Below are 22,129 nucleotides of genomic sequence, written 5' to 3' on the forward strand. Positions count from 1 at the left end.
GGGCTTCCTAGTGTGTGGAAACCTTTCCTCCTTCACAGCTCCCTCCCACTGGTGCAGGTCCCGTCCCTATTCTTTTGTCTCTGTTTATTCTTTTTTCTTTTGCGCTACCCAGGTACTTGGGGAGTTTCTTGCCTTTTGGGAGGTCTGAGGTCTTCTGCCAGCGTTCAGTATTTGTTCTGTAGGAGTTGTTCCATGTGTAGATGTATTTCTGATGTATCTGTGGGGAGGAAGGTGATCTCCGCATCTTACTCTTCTGCCATCTTCACCTCTCCCAATATTGGTATTTTTGATGAGTGATTCAACATGGTCCATTTTGGATGACTGAAAATATTTAAGGTAGTGACATCTCTTGTATTTAAGTAAGATTATTATATAAATTTAATATCATATATAGGCAAACTTATGCATCATAACTAGGTATTAATTTTCCTTCCAGGACACCTGACAATTGGAATTCAGAATTGCTTTATAGTAACTGATATAAAGGAAATTGTAGGTCTTAACATTTTGGCTCTACACATCAACATATGTAAGACTGTAACTCACTTAAGGAGCTCTCCAGAAGTAAAACAGAATAAAATAAGATTAATGTTGATATTAGAAGTGATAAATTGTATATGCGGACTGTATAAAGGATCAATATACTTGAGGATGTTAATTATATATGATGTCAAACAAAATGGTTGGTTGAAAAGTTTATAAAATTAAGCTAATTATTTGGCGTACTGTAAAACAGAGAAATAAAACTTGTTTTGCTGCATTAAATCTTTTAAAAAATTGAATTTCCTCAGTAGGTGTATGTAGACATGATATAAACTACATGAGAATTCCTACTACATATTAATACATATTTTGAAGCTGCAATAATTAACACAGCTGGGCACTGGAGAAGAACTAGGCAAGAAATAAATGGATTACAATAAAGAGTCCATAAATAGACCAAAATAATATATGGAAATTTGATATATATTAAAGCTGTCATTTCTCAGCAGCAGAGAAAGGATAAATAGTTTTGAGACAAGAGGAAAAGAGAGAAACTTTGATTCTTACCTCTTGGTTTGCACCAAAACAAATTTCAGATGAATCAAATACTTAAAACACAAGATAAATCATGAAAGTACTGAAAACAAAAAAAGAGTGAATTTATGTATTTATAATCTTGAAGTTTGGTAGACCTTTATGACTAGGGCATAAAACCCAAAAGCCATACATTTGACTATATAAAAATTAAGATACAAAAAATTAAAATACGTTGTAGTGCAAAAGTGAACAAAGTCTGAAAATCAAACTGGGAAAACAATTGCTATACATATCATAGAGGGCAATTTTTTTAATTTACAAGATACACCTATATACCAATAAGCAAAATGATGGACAACAAAATAATAAAATTGGCTATGGATAGAAATAGGCTGCTTACAGTAAAGGAAATATAAGTTTAGAAGAGACATATGGAATGATGCTCAACTTTGTTCATAATTAAAGAAATGCAAAGTAAAACAATAATGTGATTCCATGTCTCATGTATCAGATTTGAAAAGATTAATAAAAATCATGATTAAAAAACATAATACCTATTATTGGAAGCAGTTGCTCTATGTATGATAGTAGTATAAATTGGGACAGCATTTTTAGAAAGCAATTTTGTAATATCTATTAAAATTCAAAACTACTTGACTTTCTCAATTCCACTATTAAGATTTTAACTAAATGATACACTCGTAAAAGTGTGCCACATATGCCCACAGGGATGTTTATTGCAGTCTTATCTGCAGTAATAGTAAACTGAAAAACTTAAATGTCCATCAATAGGGAATTAGTTAAATAAATTATGGTATAGTAATATAATGCAGCAGTAGAAAAATGAGTTAGATCTGCTTATGCAGATATGGGATGATATCTAAGATATGTTATTAAATGAAAATAGTAAGCCACAGCATAGTGTGATCCCATTTGGGTAGCGAGTGGGTGGTCCAAGAATGCCACAGGGAGCTCTTTTTGGATTTCTGGGCTACCTGGGGACCACTTTTACCCAAAAGGCAGTTGCAAGGGCAACTCCACAATCCAACCTCCCATTGGCTTAATAGCTTCTCCCAAAAAGGAGGGTTTGTAACTTACTGGGGGTTCCAGGCTCTCTAGGTGCTGGGCATCTGGTGTTTCATTAATTGACCAATTTGAATTTCTCTTCAAAAGGCAACAGGTCCAAATCGTTTTTACAAAAAATTCAAAAGTAGAAAGCTCCCATTTTACAAATCATTCCTGTTATTTCAAAAAGGTAAAATTTCCCTGATTGATTTTTTGCAGATAACCATAATATCAAAACTGATAAACACAAGAAAAGAAAAGTAGGTCAGTGGTTCTCAATGCTGGGTGGACAATATAATTATTTGGAGAGCTTTTGAAAAATGCTCATGCCTAGGCCCCACCAAAGAGTTTCTGATTTTTTTTTATTTGAGCTATGGCATGGGAATTATTTCTAATGTTCTACAGACCAATGTTCCTTATTCTTGTAATTCCAGATTCTAAATGAAATACTAACAAATTGAATCAGTTCATTAAAGGAATAATACACCATAATTGCAAACAATTTATTCTAGGGAAATAAAGATGCTTCAACATGAGGAAATCTATGAACATAATTCATTAGCCCCCAAAACTGAAGGAGAAAGACCATATAGTTAAATCAGTAAATGTGTAAATGCTATTTACTAAAATTCAACCAGCATTTCTAAGACCATCTCTGGGTATATTTGGACTAGAAACACATTATCATGGTAAAACTACTTAACATAAACCATAGAAGAATTATTGTAAAATGAGGTATACTAAAAAATCATTAAATTCCCATTAAATTTAGGATCAAGTCAGGAATGCTCATTTTAAGCAGTAGTAAATATTATTTTGGAGATCTGGCTAATGCACTGAGACAGTGAACAAGTGATACAAATTTTGGAAATAAAGAGACATATATAAGCATTTCATGCAATTGTTCTTTTAAAATGATTTTTAAAAAAATTTTATTTATTTTTTGACTGTGTTGGGTCTTCATTGCTGTGCATGGGCTTTCTCTAGTTGCGGCGAGCGGGGGTACTCTTAGTTGTGGTGTGCAGGTTTCTCACTGTGGTGGCTTCTCTTGTTGCGGGGCACGGGCTCTAGGCACGCGGGCTTCAGTAGATGCGGCACATGGGCTCAGTAGTTGTGGTGCACAGGCCCAGTTGCTCTGCGGCATGTGGGATCTTCCTGGACCAGGGATTGAACCCTTGATCCCTGCATTGGCAGGCAGATTCTTAATCATTATGCCACCAGGGAAGTCCCATGTCATGCAATTGTATGCCTAGAAAATCCAAAAGATTACAAAACATAGAAGTGTTTACAAGATAATTTTATAGAGTAAAAGGATAAACTGTAACCACAGAAAATAAATAGTTTTCGTTTATACTAGGAATAAGCAGTTAGAAAACCAAATGGAAATATATCATATTCATAATAATTACAAAAATATGAAATACCTGAGATTAAATCTAATAAAGAAACTATAGGACCTACGTGAAGATAGCTATAACTTCTTGTTGAAGGATTTAAAATAAGTCTCCCAAAATGGAAAGCTATACTGTGTTTCTGTATAAAAAGAATATTTAAAAATTTCAGTTATATCCCATACAAATGTAATATACCAAAACACGTGTAGGCACACATGTGCGTGCACGCGCGCACACACACACACACACACACACAGTATTCTGAATGTTTTTTTAAATTGAAATCAGATGGAATTGTTTAAGTTCAAATGGAAGAATTAGTGCCTGAGAATATTTAAGAAACCTATGAAAATAAGAATGCTTCATGGGGATTAGCTTTGTTGGATATTAATAAAACCATCAGAATAGATGGATAGATGATAGATAGATATTATCTGTCTACCTTGATGCTCTCCTTGACCAAACTTTAGTCAGGCTCCTCTAAGCCCTCTTCTCAATGAGGGCTTGAATTTGGGCTTTAGTGTCCCTCCTCATTGGGCCTGCATTGCCCAGTTTTAGAAAGAATCCTGCTAAGTCAGTTTAGAGAGAGTCCGCCACCCTTGATAGCTGACCAACTTCCTCATTTCCCACCATAACCAAGGTGATATCTCTTCACCCTGGGCTGCCTTCACCAAATATCCTATTAGGTCAGTATAGCGAGAATTCCCCGATCCTTGATGTCTCATCTTAGTAATTTTGTATCCATCAAGCCCCCTCCCACCCCACAACCTGCTCCTTCCTATAAATCCTCACTTGCCCTTTGTGTATTTGGAACTGAACCCAGTTCTATACTGAGGTTTCTTTTCCCTTATTGCAATAGTCTTGAATAAAATCTATTTTTACTGCTTTAACCACTGTCAGGCTCTGGTTTTCTTTAACAATAGAAACTGGAGGGCATCATCAAATCCAGAAACAAACGTGAGTATATTGGAACTTAATATTTGACAAATATTGTCTTTTAATTTTGTATGGAAATGATGGTTCTCCAAAATAATGGTGTTGGCATAATTTGTTATCCATGTGGAGAAAAATAAATATATATCCTTATCTCACACACATATACAAAATTAATTCAAGATGGAATGATGATATAAATGTCAAGAAATAAATTATAGTACTATTAGAAGGAAGTTTAGTGGTTTTCAAAAAAATCTTTAGGTGAGAGAGGAACTACAGATGTCATAAATGAAATTTTTACTGACTTTTCTAGGTAAACAAAACTCATATCCTCCAAAAATAAAGTAAAATAAAAACCATGAACAATGTCAAAAGAAAACCAACTGAGAAAATATTTGTAATACTTTTAGGAGATTGCTATCCCTGATAGATGGAGACCTTAATTAAAAAATAGAAAGTAAAAGTCTAATAATCTAAAAGAAAACTGGGCAAAGAAAAGATTCATTGGACAGGTAATGATGTAATTCTTTGAACTTTTGAAACCATGTATATGCATAACTTATGTACAAACCACAGTATATTGTTGTTTTTCTGTCAAATGAATCATCCATAATGAAAATGTATATATTTCAGATATGGCTTATATCAGATCTGATTCTTCATTTAAGTCTGACTTTATGAAAGGTGTAGGAAGAATCTGGGAAGAAGACCCTGATTAACCAAGGAGAAGTTTGGCAGTTTTGATTTTGATATTTGAATTTATGACAATATGTCCACTATGAAAAGTTTAGACATATGAATGTTTCTCAGTGATATTGTTTTAAAGCCTCCCCAGTCATACCAACTGTTTATTCAACACTTAACGTGTGCAGCCCATAGGACTATGTGTACTTTATCTCATTTAATCCTCAGAGCAACTTATGTGTTAGGTACAATTATTATTTGTATACTAAGTATAGGAAGCTATGGCTCAGAGAGACTAAGTAACTTGCCCAATATCACATTGTGGTGAAGCAGGGCCTTGTACTAGGTTTTTCTGACTCTATAGCACATGCCCTTAACTTTTTAACTGCATGTGTTCTAAGTGACAACCATATGGAAACCATACCATGTTCTCAGCTGGGTCTCTGAACTATTTATACTTCTTCACTTTTTTTTTTTTTTGGCCTCATGTATCTTTTTGGGAACTTGATGAAATATATGAATCTACTATTGAGAAAACTGCAAATATGTATGCATACATGCAAACACACACATACTCACAACTTTGCATACAATTTCTAGGAAAACATGGCCCTCCTGAAGCCTACCCTGGATCCCCATGTTGTGAACCTCTGTTTTACTTGAGGAAGATCAGGAGATCTGGAAACACTGGTTTCACCATTCATATAAAAGTACAGTTTTTAGGGGAACTGCACTGACCTATTTTTTAAGCTTCGTATCTGATTTATTTTTATGCAAATATAGAATAAAATGGAAGTTTGGGAGTCATTATTAAAGAAATTGGTTGGGGGATGACCAGCTAAAGGAGAAATAAAAATTATTCCTGTGTGCTAGATCTTCACCTACCTAGAAAAGATGTGGAGCAATTCACATCTTTGAGTTGCTTGTTAATAGTAATGTCGGGAACACAAAATACCTTTGTTATAACTATATTACTACACACACAGTTCTACACCAAATAGTCCTCTTAAAGAGAATGGCTTTACCTACCTTTCTTATGTCTGGTTTAACCAAAGATTTACTTGCCAGTCCTTAATAGAGTTCTTAAAACCTCTAAGGGGTTCTTATACAAGCCCGATGCTGAAATAATGTATTTGCTGTGTGCACCATGTTGTTAAATCTAGTGGACAGGTACTTTAAAGATAGTTTGCCATTTCAGAAGAAAAACAATACCTGTAACCTCATCAGTTATGACGGTTCCATTACTGACAGATGGGGCCTACAGCCAGTAATTACACAACATATATGGGGAAGTTTGATTAACCAGAATATCTTCTACACTGAACTCTAATACCCAGTTTTTGGTTAGTCATATAATTGATAAGAAAATCTAGGACAGTGTTCTAGTTCTTGTTGAGAGTGAATAATGGTAAAAGCTCCTCAAAGCAGTAACAAGTGTGAGTTATTGAAAGTGATGGGATTTTAAAAAGCATGTAAGTAGTAATGTATCCCTTTGTGTTAACTGAGAATGGATGAAAGTACAGGTTTGATGAACAGGGATCAATTAAATAGTCTGTTAGTTTTGTTTTTGCTCTTTTTTCCTTCACACCTGTATATCTTGCCAAAAAAATTCAGCCAAAACATTTATTCAGCAATGCCGTTATATATCAATGAGTTTCCTTTGACCTTGTGATTGCATGATGATATTGAAACATACAAAGAAGCACTGATAATCTCAGAATGAAGTATTCACTGTAAAACAGTTAACTGCATCTTATAGGCTTCTTACCACATGTGATATGTCTGGCTGGGTCTTGGCTCAGATTGCTTGTGACATGGTCATCTATTTAAAAGTTGAACATGAAAGTGCCTTATTTCTGTGCACTTATGTGCACCAGAGGATTTTCTTTTGAAAAATGTACCTCAGTTTGCTAGATTTCAGTTTCACAGCTTCTATTTTACCTTTACTTAGGCCCTCATAATTCTTTCATTGGTGAAACACTCTCTAAATTTTTGAAGTTCCCAATTAATTTCACATTTATTTTGGACCTAGAAAAAATCTCATCATATTGAGGAAACCTTAGTATAAAATCTCATACTCAGTCTCTTTCCAATAAGTCATTATTTATACTCACTAAAGCACCTCTTGGCACCCTAGGTTGATGTCACTCAGAGGGTAGACTGAGTAGTGCATTCCTGTAGCCAGGAGTGTGCGATCAATGAGCATGTAAATGGAGGATTTTATAAAATAATCTTAAATTTCCATATTCCTATTTTGTTTGTTTGTTTGTTTGTTTTTAGTCTGTAGAGATTCCTAGATTTTTAGAGAAGTTTTTTTTTGAAAGATTCTTGGATTTCTACATTAGACGTGTGCCTAGACCCCATAGGCTGCAGGTGGCTGCTGTTTTGGTCACTGAGCCTTACTTGGTTTTCCCTAATCAAAAGCTCCTGTATTGATATAACTGTATGACTCGCTGGCTCATTTCATCTCAGTGTCAGACAAAGCAACCCAGGCTCTGATGCACTGATGTTAAGGGATAGCCATTACTTTTCCTCTCCACATTTTATCTTAGGCAAATGCTATTGCCGTGAAGATTCACATTCACCCCATCACTTCTTTTTGGATATAATAATTGTGCCCTTGCATGATAATACACTTATCACACTAAGCAAAGGCCAATAAAAAATAGCTTTCTAGTACTATGACTATTTAGATATATCTCCTTAATCCTTACAAGCATAAGATCAGACAATTGATATGACAACTCTCTGTGTATGTGTGTTTGTGTGTGCATGTGTGTGTGTCTGTGTTTCTAGGCTTGAGACCAGTAAAAGGTCCTTTACATTCTTAAAGTAAATTTGCTACAGTAAAGAAATAGAGAGAAGATACAACCAAATGAACCATGGGTTAGATTTCTGAAGTTAAGAAATGAGTCAAAATTTCCATTCTTCCCTGAAGCCTCAATGAACTTTTTCTTTGATGAAAGGCCTGTAAAATTGCCCAGGTTTGTTTCTACTATTCTGGGAGCTAGCTGGTTACTTTAGTTTAAATTGATGCCCAAACTCTATTCTGTGTGCTGCATGAATTGAATTGAGTCCCAGATTATATTGAAGTTAAATGTCTGAAATGCAGTGCTGTACTTCCAACAGTGCATACTTGCTGGCTGCCCTCTTCACTCATTGAATTTTCAAAACTAATAATAAATGGTTATAACTATGAATAAGACATTTGTGAAAAGTGCACTAAACCAGGGATCAGGAGGCTAATATTCTGATCCAGACTTTGCCACTAAATGGATGGATGATTTAAGGCAAGTCACTTTCCTTCACTGGGCCCCATATTATCTTTGGAAAAGAAGGTATTTAGCTTTGATTAACATAAAAAAGAATGACAGAAATAGAGTCACAGATGTAGAAAACAAACTTATGGTTACTGGGGGGAAAGGGGAGAGGTGGGATAAATTGGGATATTGGGATTGACATATACACACTACTACATATAAAATAGATAACTAATAAGAACCTGCTGTATAGCACAGGGAACTCTACTCAATACTCTGTAATGACTATATGGGAAAAGAATCTAAAAAAGAGTGGATATATGTATATGTATAACTGATTCACTTTGCTATACACCTGAAACTAACACAACATTGTAAATCAACTATACCCCAATAAAAATTTAAAAGAAAAGATTGAAATAATGCCATTTGCAGCAACATGGATGGACTTAGAGATTATCATACTAAGTGAAGTATGCCAGACAAAGACAAATATCATATATCACTTATATGTAGAATGTAAAAAAAGGATACTAATGAACTTATACACAAAACAGAAATAGATCCACAGATATAGAAAACAAACTTATGGTTGCCAAAGGGGAAGGGCAGGGAGGAATAAATTAGGCGTTTGGGATTAACATATACACACTACTATATATAAATAGATCACCAAGAAGGACTGACGTATAGCATAGGGAACTATAGTCAGTGTTTTGTAATAACCTATAAGAGAAAAGAATCCAAAAAGAAATAGATATATATGCACGTATAACTGAATCACTTTGCTGTACACCTGAAATTAACACAACATTGTAAATCATCTACACTTCAATGAAAAAGAAAAAAAGATTGTCAAACTGGAAAGAGAAAGAAAAGCAGATATATTACACACACATACACAAAGAGATTTAGACTTTTTATGTTCCTTTTTTATCTCTGAATATCTGTGATCTATTGTTTTAAGACTACCTTTGCAAGACAATAACATTTGTTATGAGGTATGGTTTTCAACATCTTTAGAAGAATATTTTCGATTTATTTACAGTTATAGCAGCCATTTTGAAGCCCTCTTTTTTTTTGTCATCTTGAGAAACGAATCAGCATTGAAGTATGATAATTATATCTTTTTTTAAACTTGCAGCTCTTTAGCAGTGCAGTAATAAATAAGATGACAGAATTTATTGACAAAAGAGAAATAGGTCATTGTTGTATGAGTTAATTTTCTTTCCTGTGATGCATTAATGTCCTTTAATAAAGAACATCCAATTTTGTTCTCACACTTCAAGAGAGAGGTTTAGAACGTGTTTCAGACAATAATACTTGTGTTTGAATCAGAATCAGAGGAATCTATAGAACAACCCAGTAGGAAATTAAAAAAAAAGAAATCACTATTCCAAAGGAAGGGTGCTGTGGTAGAGATGCCAGTTACTCAGTGCGAAATGGCAAAGGATTCATTTTTCTTTCTTACTTCTGTTTCCAGATTTCTTCAATTAGAGTGCCTCCTAAAGATATTGTTTATGCAAGATGGAAGACATAAAGTTAAGACCTGTGGGTGATAAAGGTAAGATAAGAGGAATAATTTTAATTTATATGGCTGAGTTTTATAGGTTAGTTCATTCATTCATTCACTCATTCATCAAATATACCCAGTATATCTAATTGTCAAGCGCCATGCTTTGACTTACATACAGTCCATATCAATGATTCTTGTGTGTTTTCCCCTCTTTTTTAAAAGTTCTGAGATGTATCTAGCTGTTAGAAAGGAATAGATGACAACTAAATCAATATTTTTGTGCTTACCACTAAGCCTTACCATTTTTTGGTATTTTATCCAGATATTTTGTAAAAGAAGTAAAATATGAGAGATGTTTTTCCTGTTCCTATTACTTTCACTTATTCCCTCGAGGTGACCAACAGCCTTCATTTTATATACTTTCATACATATGCATGTATCTATACCAATTTATAAGATTTATTTGCATGTTTTAAAATTGTGTATAAATTGCATATAAATAGTATCATTCTATCATTCTGCAACCTAATTTTGTTGCTCAAACTTATGTTTTTGAGCTTAAATCCATACTGATACAAGTAGCTCTACTTCTTGCATTTTAATTACTATGTTCCATTGTTTGAATATTCCACACTTTGTTCTCTTGTTGATGGATTTTAGATTCTTTTGATTTTTTAGGTATTTCTAACAGCTCTACAGGAAAAAGAAAAAAGTATTGTAGGGATATATTTTACAAACGTGTGAGGTGTTTCTCTAGTTTTATACCTAGTACTGATATTGTTGGATCAAAGGGTATATCTATCATCAGATTTGCTAGATGTTGCCAAGTTGCCATCCAAATAATGTACAGATCTTCCTCGTATTATGATAGGGTTACATCCTGATAAATCCATCATTAGTTGAAAATATCATAAGTTGAATATACACTTAATACACCTAACCTACCAAACATCATAGCTTAGCCTTGCCTACCTTAAAAGTGCTCAGAACACTTACATTAGCCTACATTTGGGCAAAATCATCTAATGCAAAGCCTATTTTATAATAAAGTATTGAATATCTCATATAATTTGTTGAATAATATACTGAAAGTGAAAAACGGAATGGTTGTATGGGTTCAGAATGGCTGTAAATGTATCGGTTGTTTCCCCTTGTGATCTCCGGGCTGACTGGGAGCTGCTGCCACCCAGCATCACAAGAGAGTATTGCACTGCATATCACTAGCCTGGGAAAAGATCAAAATTCAAAGTACAGTTCCTACTGAATGCGTATCACTTTTGCACTATCTTAAAGTCAAAACTCATAAGTTGAACCATCGTAAGTTGGAGACTTGTACATGCAGTTATTTACATTCTCAATGGTAGTGTATGTCTTCCCTTTGCCATACAACTTTACTAATGAGTGGTGGCTTAGGGTTTTCTTTACTTCTCTGTTCTCTGAATATTTCACATAAAATAGAGATTCATGTTCCCTTGAATTTTTGATAAAAGTCACCTGTTAAAATCACTAGGGGCTAGTGTCATTTTTTTGCCTGGTGATTTTTTTATTATTGATATAATTTATTTAATGGTTATTGATTTATTCAGGCTTTCTGTTTTTATCAGTCAGTTTTGGTCATTTATACTTTCTAAGCAATTATTCATTTTGTTGAAGGTTTTAAATTTATTGGTATAATATTGTTTATAATATATTCTTATGATTATTTAGCTCTGTTTTCTCTGCAGTTATATTTCCTTTTTGGTTTCTAATTTTTTTTAATGCATGACTTCTGTCCCTCTTTATTAGTTTTGTGAAACTCTTACCAGTCTTTTTATTTTTTTAAGGGAACCAGATTTTGGTTTTGTTAATTCTCAGTACTATTTGTTTTCTATTCCATTACTTCCTTCTGTTACATTTTTCTATAGGTATATTCTGTTAATTTTATAGCTTCCTTTTTACAACTTTTTTTATTTTAACAAATGCATTTACTCCTATAAATTTGTCCCAAATACCATTTTAGCGGTATCCCACAAGATTTGCCAATTAGTATTTCTATTGGTCATTTCCAAAGATTTTGTATTTCTCATTGTCAGTCCTTTATAATGAGTAGAGCAATTTTAGTCTCACTCTTCACTATTCTGACTCCTGGAAACCAGTGCTTGCTTTCAGGCTTGGAGCCTTGAAGTGCTGTGACTTCAGCTTTGCTCACTTGATTACATTTCAGTTCTGTTTTTGGTGCATGATTGATCCCTTTGTCGAGCTTAGCCATATCTTTTTGATTTTCTGTATTTTCCTATCAAAGCTATAATAACATGAATCTACTCCACCATCTTCACTGGAGGCCCCCTTTGCCATCTTTAGCTGTACAGATTACTTTCATATCTCAGACTTTATTAGGATGAGCAACTAGAAAATGGAATAGTCAGTGTTTACACTCAAGACTACAGCAAGCTGATTAAAAGGAAGGAGGGTACTGAGTCAATTATGTAGATGATTGGTCTAAGCATTGACAAATATAAGAATGGATATGGGGAATGAAAGAGAAAAGATCATTTATGTTGTCAGTATAGTTAGGAGGTCCATGTCCCTACTTCCCAACAGAAGTTAATATAAAGTCAAATCAGAATGATGTAACTCTCCTAATCTCTGTGCAGAAGGTGATTCTAAGTAGTCCCTTAGCCAGACACAAGGAATACAGCAATAGCCTGTAGAAGGACCATCCTAATCTACAGATAGGAACCCATATCTGCAACTGCAATTCAAAAGAATATATAGCTGATATGTGATTGAAACATAGTCATCCATTTTTCTCTGGTGGTTTGATTTTTCACTTTGAAAAAGTAGGGGATTTGTCTACTTTAGAATGCTGCTCACTTTACAATGGTCTGCTCTGTAGATCACTTTGAGAAGAATTTCATCTTAATAATATTAAGTCTTCCAATTTGTGAACATGAGTTATCTTTTTTCCTGCATGAATTATTTATTTTATAACTGCAAGTTTGTACCTCTTAATCTCCCTCACCTATTTCACTTGTGCCTTCACCGACTTCCCCTTTGAAAATCACCAGTTCGTTCTCTGTATCTATGAGTCTGTTTCTGTTTTATTATGTTTGTTTGTTTGTTTTGGTTTTTAGATTCCACATATAAGTGAAATCATCCAGTATTTGTCTTTCTCTGACTTATTTCACTTAACATGATACCCTGTAGGTCCATCCATGTTGTTGCAAATGGCTAGATTTCATTCTTTTTATGGCTTCCATTGTGTGTGTGTGTGTGTGTGTGTGTGTGTGTGTGTGTGTGTGTGTCTGTACCATGTCTACATTATCCATTCATCTATCAATGAACACTTAGGTTACTTCCATATCTTGGCTATTGTAAATAATTCTGCAATGAACATGAGGTTCATGTAACTTTCTGTATTATTGTTTTTGGGTTTTTTTTTTGAAAAAATACCCAGAAGCGGAATTGCTGGATCATACGGTAGTTCTATTTTTGATTTTTTTAAGAAACCTACTGTTTTCCATAGTGGCTGCACTAATTTACATTGCCACCAACAGTGCACAAAGCTTTCTTTTCTCCACATCCTCACCATCATTTGTCATTTGTTGTCTTTTTGATGATAGTCATTCTAACAAGTGTGAGGTAGTTTACATGGTTTTGATTTGCATTTGTCTGATGTTTAGTGATGTTGAGCATTTTTTCATGTGCCTGTTAGCCATCTGCATGTCTTCTTTGGAAAACTATCTATTCGTTTACTCTTCCCATTTTTCAACCCGATTGTGGTTGTTTGTTTTTTTGATGTTGAGTTGTGAGTTTCTTTTTATATTTTGGGTATTAACCCCTTATCAGAGATATATTGTTTACAAATATCTCCTTCCATTCAGTAGGTTCTCTTTTTGTTTGGTGGATGGTTTCCTTTTCTCTGTAGAAGCTTTTTACTTTGATGAAGTTCCATTTGTTTATTTTCCTTTTCCTTGCCTGGGGAAACATATTGGAAAAAATATTGCTAAGACTGATGTTAAAGAACTTACTGCCTATGTTCTTCTAGGAGTTTTATGGTTTGGGGTCTTACATATAGGTCTTTAATCCATTTCATTTTTGTATATGGTCTGAGCAAGTAGACCAGTTTGATTCTTTTGCATGTAGCTGTTCAGTTTTCCCAACACCATTTATTGAAGAGGCTGTCATTTCCCTATTCTGTATTCTTGCCTCGTTTGTCTTAGATTAACAGGCCTCATAAGTGTGGATTGTTTCTGGGCTCTCTCTTCTGTTTCATTGGTCTATGTGTCTGTTTTTGTGCCAGTACCATAACTGTTTTGATTACTATAGCTTTGTTGTATAGTTTGAAATCAGTTAACATGATACCTTCAGTTTTGTTCTTCTTTCTCAAGGTTATTTTGGCTATTCAGAGTCATTTGTGTTTCCATACACATTTTAGAATTATTTGTTGTTCTAGTACTGTGAAAAATGCCCTTGGTATTGTTATTTGGATAGGGATTGCACTGAATCTGTAGATTGCCTTGGGTAGTATGGTCATTTTAACAATATTAATTATTCCAGTCCATGTGCATGTTAGGTTTCTTATCTCCACTCTTAGTTCTTTTTCTGATATTATGTCTTATTCCTTTCTTTGGAACATTTTCTTCTGTCTCCTCATTTTGCCCAATTCTCTGTGTTTATTTCTATGTGATAGGTAGGATCCATTTCCCAATCTTGGAGAAGTGGTCCTAAGTAGGAGACGTCCTATGAGGCCTAGAAGCATGTTCCCCTCTGGTCACCAGAATTTTGTATTCTAGGGGTTCTCCCTATGTGGGTTGTGTGTGCCCTTCTGTTGTGGTGGGGCTGACTAATGTGGGCATGCTGGTAGGCAGGACTGGCCCTGGCCTGGTTGGCTGCAAGATTTTGCCTCATGCAGTGGCTGCAGGCCCACTAGAAGGCATGGTAGACTTGTTGGATGGCTGTTTGTGTAGCTCAGGGGGACTTGGAGTTGGCGCCCAACCACTGGAGGGTGGAACTGGTTCCCCATGTAGCTGGCTGCATGGCCCATGGGCCAAGGCTCAGAGCTGGTTCTGGCACCCTGTTTTATGGGACTGGGTTCTGGGGGTGGCTGGCTGCAGGGCTTGGGGTTTGGGGATTATGCTGACACACTGGTGGGCAAGGCTGGGTCACAACACCTCACTGGCTGCTGGGCTGGTGGGGGTCTCAAGCCTGGTGCTGGCCCACAGGTAGGTGGGGCCAGGTCCCCAGGCAGCTGCCTACTTGGGCCCAGGCACCTTGGTACTGTTGCTGGCCGCTGTTGGGCAGGTAAGCCCTGGTGCTAATATGCTAGAGGGAGGAATCCAGTATGGTGCTTGCCAGCACCAGTGTCCTCCTGGTAGAACAAACCCCCCCAAATGGCTGCTCTAGTAGTAGAAGTGTCTGTGTCCACAGGGGTTTCCCAGTTGCCTTCTGCCTCTCTAGGAGGCTCTACAAGATCAGCAAGTGGGTCTGACTAGGCTCCTTTCAAATTACTGCCTCTACACTGCAACTCAGAGAGTGTGAGATTTTCTTGCCATTCTAAGAGTGGACTCTTTGTTTCCTATAGCCCTCTGACTCTCTTGTCTTCATGTCCCTCTGGCCTTCAAAGCCAGACATTCTGGGGGCTCATCTTCCCAGTGCAGGACCCCTGGGCTGGAGAGCCCAATATAGGGCTCAGATTCCTCACTTTTGGGGGAGAAACTCTGCAGTTGTGATTATTCTCCCATTTGTGAGTTGCCTACCTCGGGGTGTGGGTCTTGACCATACTGCATCTCCATCATTTTTACTCGTCTCACTATGATTCCTTCTTTATACCTTTAGTTGCAGAAAATCTTTTTGCTGGTCGTTTTCATAGATAGTTGCTCTGTTAATAGCTATAATTTTGGTCTACCTGTGGGAGGAATTGAGCTCAGGCCTTCCTGCTCAGCCATCTTGGCCACCACCCCCAGGTTGTCTTTCTTTTTATTTGGGTCATTTTTAATTTCTTTCAGCAATATTTTGTAATTTTCAATGAAAAACTCTTTCACCTCTTTGTTTAAATTTATTCAGAAATATTTTATTCCTACTGATCCTATTATAAATAATTTTTAAAATTTCCTTTACAGATTTTTCATTGTTAGTATAAGAAATACAACTTGTATTTGTCTTTTGATTTTGTATCTTTGTAACTTTGTAACTTTGCTAAATTTATTAGTTCTAACTTTGTGTGTGTGTGTGTAATCTTTAGGGATTTTCTACATATAAGATCATGTTATCTATAAACAGAGAATTTTACTTTTTCCTTTCCAATTTGAATGTCTTTTATTTCTTTTCTTGGCTGGAAATTCCATTACTATGTTGAATAGAAGTGGCGAAAGATCTTTGTCTTGCTTGTGATGTCAGAGGAAAAGCTTGTTTTCTTTCAGCTTTGAGTATTATGGTGATAGCTTTGTGTTTTTCATATGTGTCCTTTATTATGCTGAGGAAGTTATATTCCTAGTTTATTGAGTATTTTTTTAATCACAAATAGGTGTTGTATTCTGTCAAATGCTTTCTTTGCATCAATTGAGATAATCATGTGATTCTTTAATTCTCTTAATGTAGTATTTTTGTATATTGAATTATCCTTGCATTTCAGCAATAATTCTCATTTTATCATGATATATAATCCTTTTAACATGCTGCTTAATTGATTTGCTAATATTTAGTTGAGAAGTATTACATCAATATTCACGTGGGATATTAGTCTATGGTTTTCTTTTCTTGTACTGTGTCTGATTTTGTTATCAGGATAATGTTGTCCCCATGGATTGAATTAGGAAGTGTTCCCTTCTCTTCAATTTTTTGGAAGAATTTGAGAAAAATTGGTGTTATATCCTTTTTAAAGCTTTCATAGAATTCAACAGTGAGGTTGTCTGGTCCTAGGCTTTTCTGTATTAGAGGTTTTTGATTATGGATTCAAACTCCTTATTTGTTATAGGTCTAGTCAGAGTTTCTATTTTTTCTTTTTTTAAAGTACTGTGTTACTTACTTAATTAATTTATTTATTTTAATTTTTTTTTGGACGTGCCTTGTGGCATACGGGATATTAGTTCCCCGACCAAGGATCGAACCCATGCCCCCTGCAATGGAAGCCCGGAGTCTTAACCACTGGACCTCCAGGGAAGTCCCTCTATTTGTTCTTGAGTCAGTTTTCATAGTTTGTGTGTTTCTAGGAATTGTTCCATTCCATCAAGGTTATCTATTGTTGGTATACAATTGTTCATAGTATTCTCTCATAACCATTTTATTTTTGTAGTTTTGTTAGTAATATCCCCATTTTCATTTATGCTTTTAGTAATTTCAGTTTTCTTGTTTTTTCATACTAAATGTAGCTAAAGTTTTGTTAGTTTTGTTAGTCTTTTCAAAGAACCACCTTTGGTTTTGTTGAATATTTTATTGTTTTTCTATTCTCTATTTTATTTATCTCCACTTAACCTTTATTATTTCTTTCCTTCTGCTACCTTTGGGTTTAGTTTGGTCTTTTTCTAGTTCTTTAAGATGCATAGTTAGGTCCTTGATTTGAACTCTTTCTTCTTTTTTTAATGTATGCATTTAAAACTATAGATTTCTCTTATAGTACTGCTTTCACTGCAGCTTATAAGTTTTGATATGTTCTGTTTTCATTTTCATTTGTCTCAAGGCATTTTCTAATTTCCTTTATGATTTCTTTTTTTACTCACTGGTTGTTTATAAGTGTGTTGTTTAATTTCCACATATTTGTGGATATTTTTGTTTCTTTCTGCTGTTGATTTCTAGTTTCTTTGCATTGTTATCAGAAAAGATACTTTGTATGATTTCAAACATTTTAAATTTATTAAGACATTTATTAAGACATCAAACATTTTAAATTTATGTGGCCTAAGTATTGTCTACCCTGGAGAATTTTTCATGTAAACTTAAGGAAAATGTGTATCTGCTGTTATTGGGTGAAATGGTCTCTCTCTGTTAGTTCTAATTGGCTAATGGTGTAGTTAAAGTTTTCTATATCCTTATTGATTTTATATATGGTTGTTCTATCCATTATTGAAAGTGGGGTATTAAAATTTCAAACAATTGTAGAATTTTCTATTTTCCCCTTCAATTCTGTCAATTTTTCTTCATATATTTTGGAGCTTCTTTGTTAGGTTGTGCATGTTTATAATTTTTAGATATCTTGTTGTATTGACCTGTTCTTTTGTTTTGTAATCTTTTCTGACTTAATGTCTATTTTGTCTGAACAGCTCTCTTTTGGTTACTATTTGAATGGAATATTATTTTCTATCCTTCTAATCCAATCTGCCAATCTCTGTGTTTTAATAGGAGAATTTAATACATTTAAATGTATTAAAGAAGGATTTATTTCTGCAATTTAGCTATTTTTTTCTGCATGTCATATATTTTTGTTCTTCACTTCCTCCGTTACTGACCTTATAAAATTTACTTTTCATATTGTACCATTTTGATCTCTTTCTTTTTTCCTTTTTTGTATGTTTTTAAATTATTTTCTTATTGGTTACTTAGGGGATTACAATTTACATCTTAAATTTAGAGCATTCTAGTTCAAATAATACCAACTTAATTTCAATACTATAAAGATACTCTGTGGGCTTCCCTGGTGGCGCAGTGGTTGAGAATCTGCCTGCCAATGCAGGGGACATGGGTTTGTGCCCCAGTCTGGGAAGATCCCACATGCCGTGAAGCAGCTGGGCCCGTGAGCCATGGCCACTGAGCCTGCGCGTCCGGAGCCTGTGCTCCACAATGGGAGAGGCCACAACAGTGAGAGGCCTGCGTACCACCAAAAAAAAAAAAAAAAAAAGATACTCTGCTCCTAATGTCTTAGTTTGTTCAGACATTTGTGTTCCTGATTTCCTTTAGTTCTTTTTTCATGGTTTCCCTTATCAAATATATTTAATATAGTTGATTTAACTTCTTTGACTAATATTTCCAATATCTGGACTTCCTGGGTGATAGTTTCTGTCAAATTATTTTTTCCCTGTGAATAGGCTATTCTTTAAAATTCCTGTGTATGCTTTGTAAATTTTTGTTGAGATTTGAACATTCTGAGTATTATGTTGTGGTAACTCTGGAAATCTAATTCTCTCATTCCTCCCTGATTGTTGTTTTTTTGCTGTTTGAGGGCTGGAACCATCCTTTGATGATTTGATGAACTAGTTTTGTAAATTGTGTATCCTTGTTGTGGGTGGCCACTGAAGTTTCTCTTTCACTTTTTTTTTTTTTCCTGCAATCAGCCAGTGACCTGACAAGATTTCCTTAAATATCTGGCTCTCAATAGGGTGGAAGAGGAGTCTTGTGTCTTTAAATCCCCTTGTGGCTAGGAAGGCACGTTAGCCCTTTGGTGTTGAAACAGTGACTGATCTCTATGCCAGTCCCTCAGTGATAAAAAGCAGCAATCAGCAATCAAATTGCAAAATATGTATCCCTGGGGAACAAATGTTTACTGTCCATCTGACTCTAGCAAGTTGTATCAGAAACATGGGATATAGTCTACATAGCTGCCTGCCATGGGGTTGGTGGATGGAGGATAGTAGCTAGTAACTATAACAGCCAAAATTGACTGAAATTTACCATCCTCTTCATCAAGCTTTCATCAAGCTCTCCCCTGGATGCTGCAAGTGTTATATTCAATTCAGAGTTCCAAAATAGTTGCTTTAGATAGTTCCTGACAGTTCATTTGTTATTTCCGTGGAAGGATGAATTCCTGAAATATCCTACTCCACCAACTTCCCTCATGTCACTCATGAATTGCTTTTTGTTATTGTTTTTTTGTCCATTTTTAGTTTGAGTGTTAGTAGTTTATTATGAACTTTTTTAAAAAAGCTCAATGTATAAAGATTATGAGCTTTTGTCTATTTTCTGTTTGCCCTTTAATTTTGTTGCTATTAGTGTTCATTTTATTTATGTTTTGAAATCTATTGATTTCTTTTCCTTTGAGAATTAGAAGGTCCTTCCCTTTTCAAGATTGATTTCATTTTTACCTACATTTTCTTCTAGATGCTATGATTGCATTTTTCATATTTCATTTTTTAAGCCATGTGGAATTTATTTGGATGTATTGTATGTGGGTAAGGATCTAGCCTGATTTCTTTATAAACTGTGAGCTAAAGTTCCCAACACCTTTTGTTTATTGTTTAATAACCTGCACTTTACCCACTTTGGTTTTGAATAATGCCCTTTATCATAAATTAAATTGATATTCCCATGTCTTAATCTGGCCTGTAAGTTCTGTTCCAATGATATGCCTGCCAGTGCCTTCACCTATACAACTTGGTTTTAAAACTTTATATTTGTGGTAGATTGTATTATTCTAAATCTTTCTTCTATCACCAGTGATAAGATTATATAATCACATCGTTTGCCATGAACTGTGCAGTGCCTTCCTACTGTCATTCTGGGCTTGGCTGTGACATGCTTTGGCCCATGTGATTTTAGGAAATGTGATAGAGAGAGGGACTTGATTCGTGTTTCCAGAGTTAGGCTTGCTCTCTTTGTTCTCATAGAACTGCCATGAGAAGAACATACCTAGTTACCCTGCTAGACCCAGGAGGAGGAAGAAAGACATATAGAGAGGAGCTGCCTCAGCTAAGCTGCCACAGCTAGGCTTAGCCTAGGGTAGATAACCATTAGTCAACTGAAAGATGTTTAAGAAATCCCAGCCAATTCCCATAAAGCTGAATAGCCTGTACTATACTAGATTAGCTAGTCCCTAACTGATTCACAACCATGTGAAATAAATAAATGCCAGTAAGATTTTCATGGTTGCTTATTATGCAGCAATAACTGACCAACTCAAAAATACATTTTAATATATAGACTTTCAACACATTTTATTTATTTACTAATTTGCAAAAGTAGTTCGTAGCTATTCTTGGCTGTTTATCCTGGTTTGTTTAGTAATGTAATTATTTATGTGCATGTCTTATATTTCAACTTAACCCAGTCTAATTCTAAGAGATCTTTGAAAGCAGAGACTAATTTATTCATTCTTAGTAGTGTCCATCACAATATCTAGCTCAAATCTTCTTTATCTTAATGATACTCAATACCTAGTCATTGTTGAATTAAACTGAAAAACTGCAAATTAAATTCTCGAAGCATATAGTGAATCCCTACATTACTGTTTACTTCATTACCTATAATGAAATTTAGAATATTTGGTGCCATATATATGTAGCCTGTATTTAGATGGGTTTTATTTTATTCTGCAGTCTCTTCTCCATCGTAGCAATGGTTATTACAATTTATATATAATGGCATATGTTACCTTGGGTTATGATAGTATTCATAATATAAGAGCTACATAACTAGTTTTCATTTCTCTTTGTTTTTCAATTTTACTTTAGCTTACTCTCCTCCAACTTACTCAGAAAGCTCCCTTAATTTATTTTTATTTCAAGAAATTTAGTAATATTTGGATTTATATGAAAGCGTTTGCAGCACGTGGACAACACTCTTTCAGCCCAATAAGTAAGAATGTTTGCAGATTTTTCATGGGGTCTTAATGACCTCATATGTAATGCTTTTGAATAATAGCAAAGTAGATTCATGAAACATACCTTATTTATTAAAAGTCAATATTGTCTGGCTTTTGATTTTGGTAGAGTTAAAAAAGGTGGGGCAGAATATCAGGGCCTAGTGACTATCTCACCAATGTAATGTGATTAATTTTCTTGAGTTTCAATGTATTTTTAAAATTTCTATCAGGATTTGTTAGAACCATCTTCCCCTTAATATTTATCACACTAGGGATCTTATTAATGGTACTTTATCTTTTGGCTGCACCTTTCCCTCTTTCCATCTGTTTGTGGGGCATTTTAATTGCCTCTACAGATCTCCACAACAACTAAATATTTTCTGAGGCAGCCTATGATAGATGGTTCTGCTATTATGTTTAATCATTCCCATTAAATATCATACTAAAACTGAGTTATGATTAAATTAAATAAAATAATAACATATTACATTGGTTTTCATTTAGAAAACCTCATTAATTTGTTTGCATTTAATAAAAATAACCTCTTAATTCATTTGTCCAAAGTTTCAAAAACATGTTTCCCAAAAAACAAAGGAGTTAGCAAAAGGTAACTAAATTACTAGTGTGATGACAGCAGTTTCAAGACATTCTAGTCTTGTGTTTTAGAATGTGTGAGAAGCATGTAAGTAACTTCCCTAATTTTCATTCAGTCAATCTTTTCTCACGACCTCGTGCAGGGTGTATGACCCTGTCCAAGTCACTTAAC

General features: G+C 34.8%; 1 long non-coding RNA gene across 1 annotated transcript in view; it reads left to right on the top strand.

Moving 5' to 3' along the window:
• The window catches only part of LOC115843966 (uncharacterized), an 890,247-nt gene that overhangs the window by 482,567 nt on the left and 385,551 nt on the right, over positions 1–22,129 (top strand). The window contains exon 5 of the long non-coding RNA XR_009560713.1: positions 9,843–9,923. This is a non-coding gene — a long non-coding RNA (uncharacterized lncRNA). The remainder of the gene's footprint in view (positions 1–9,842; positions 9,924–22,129) is intronic.

This window comes from Globicephala melas, chromosome X (genome assembly GCF_963455315.2).
Source record: "Globicephala melas chromosome X, mGloMel1.2, whole genome shotgun sequence".
Lineage (NCBI taxonomy): Eukaryota > Metazoa > Chordata > Mammalia > Artiodactyla > Delphinidae > Globicephala > Globicephala melas.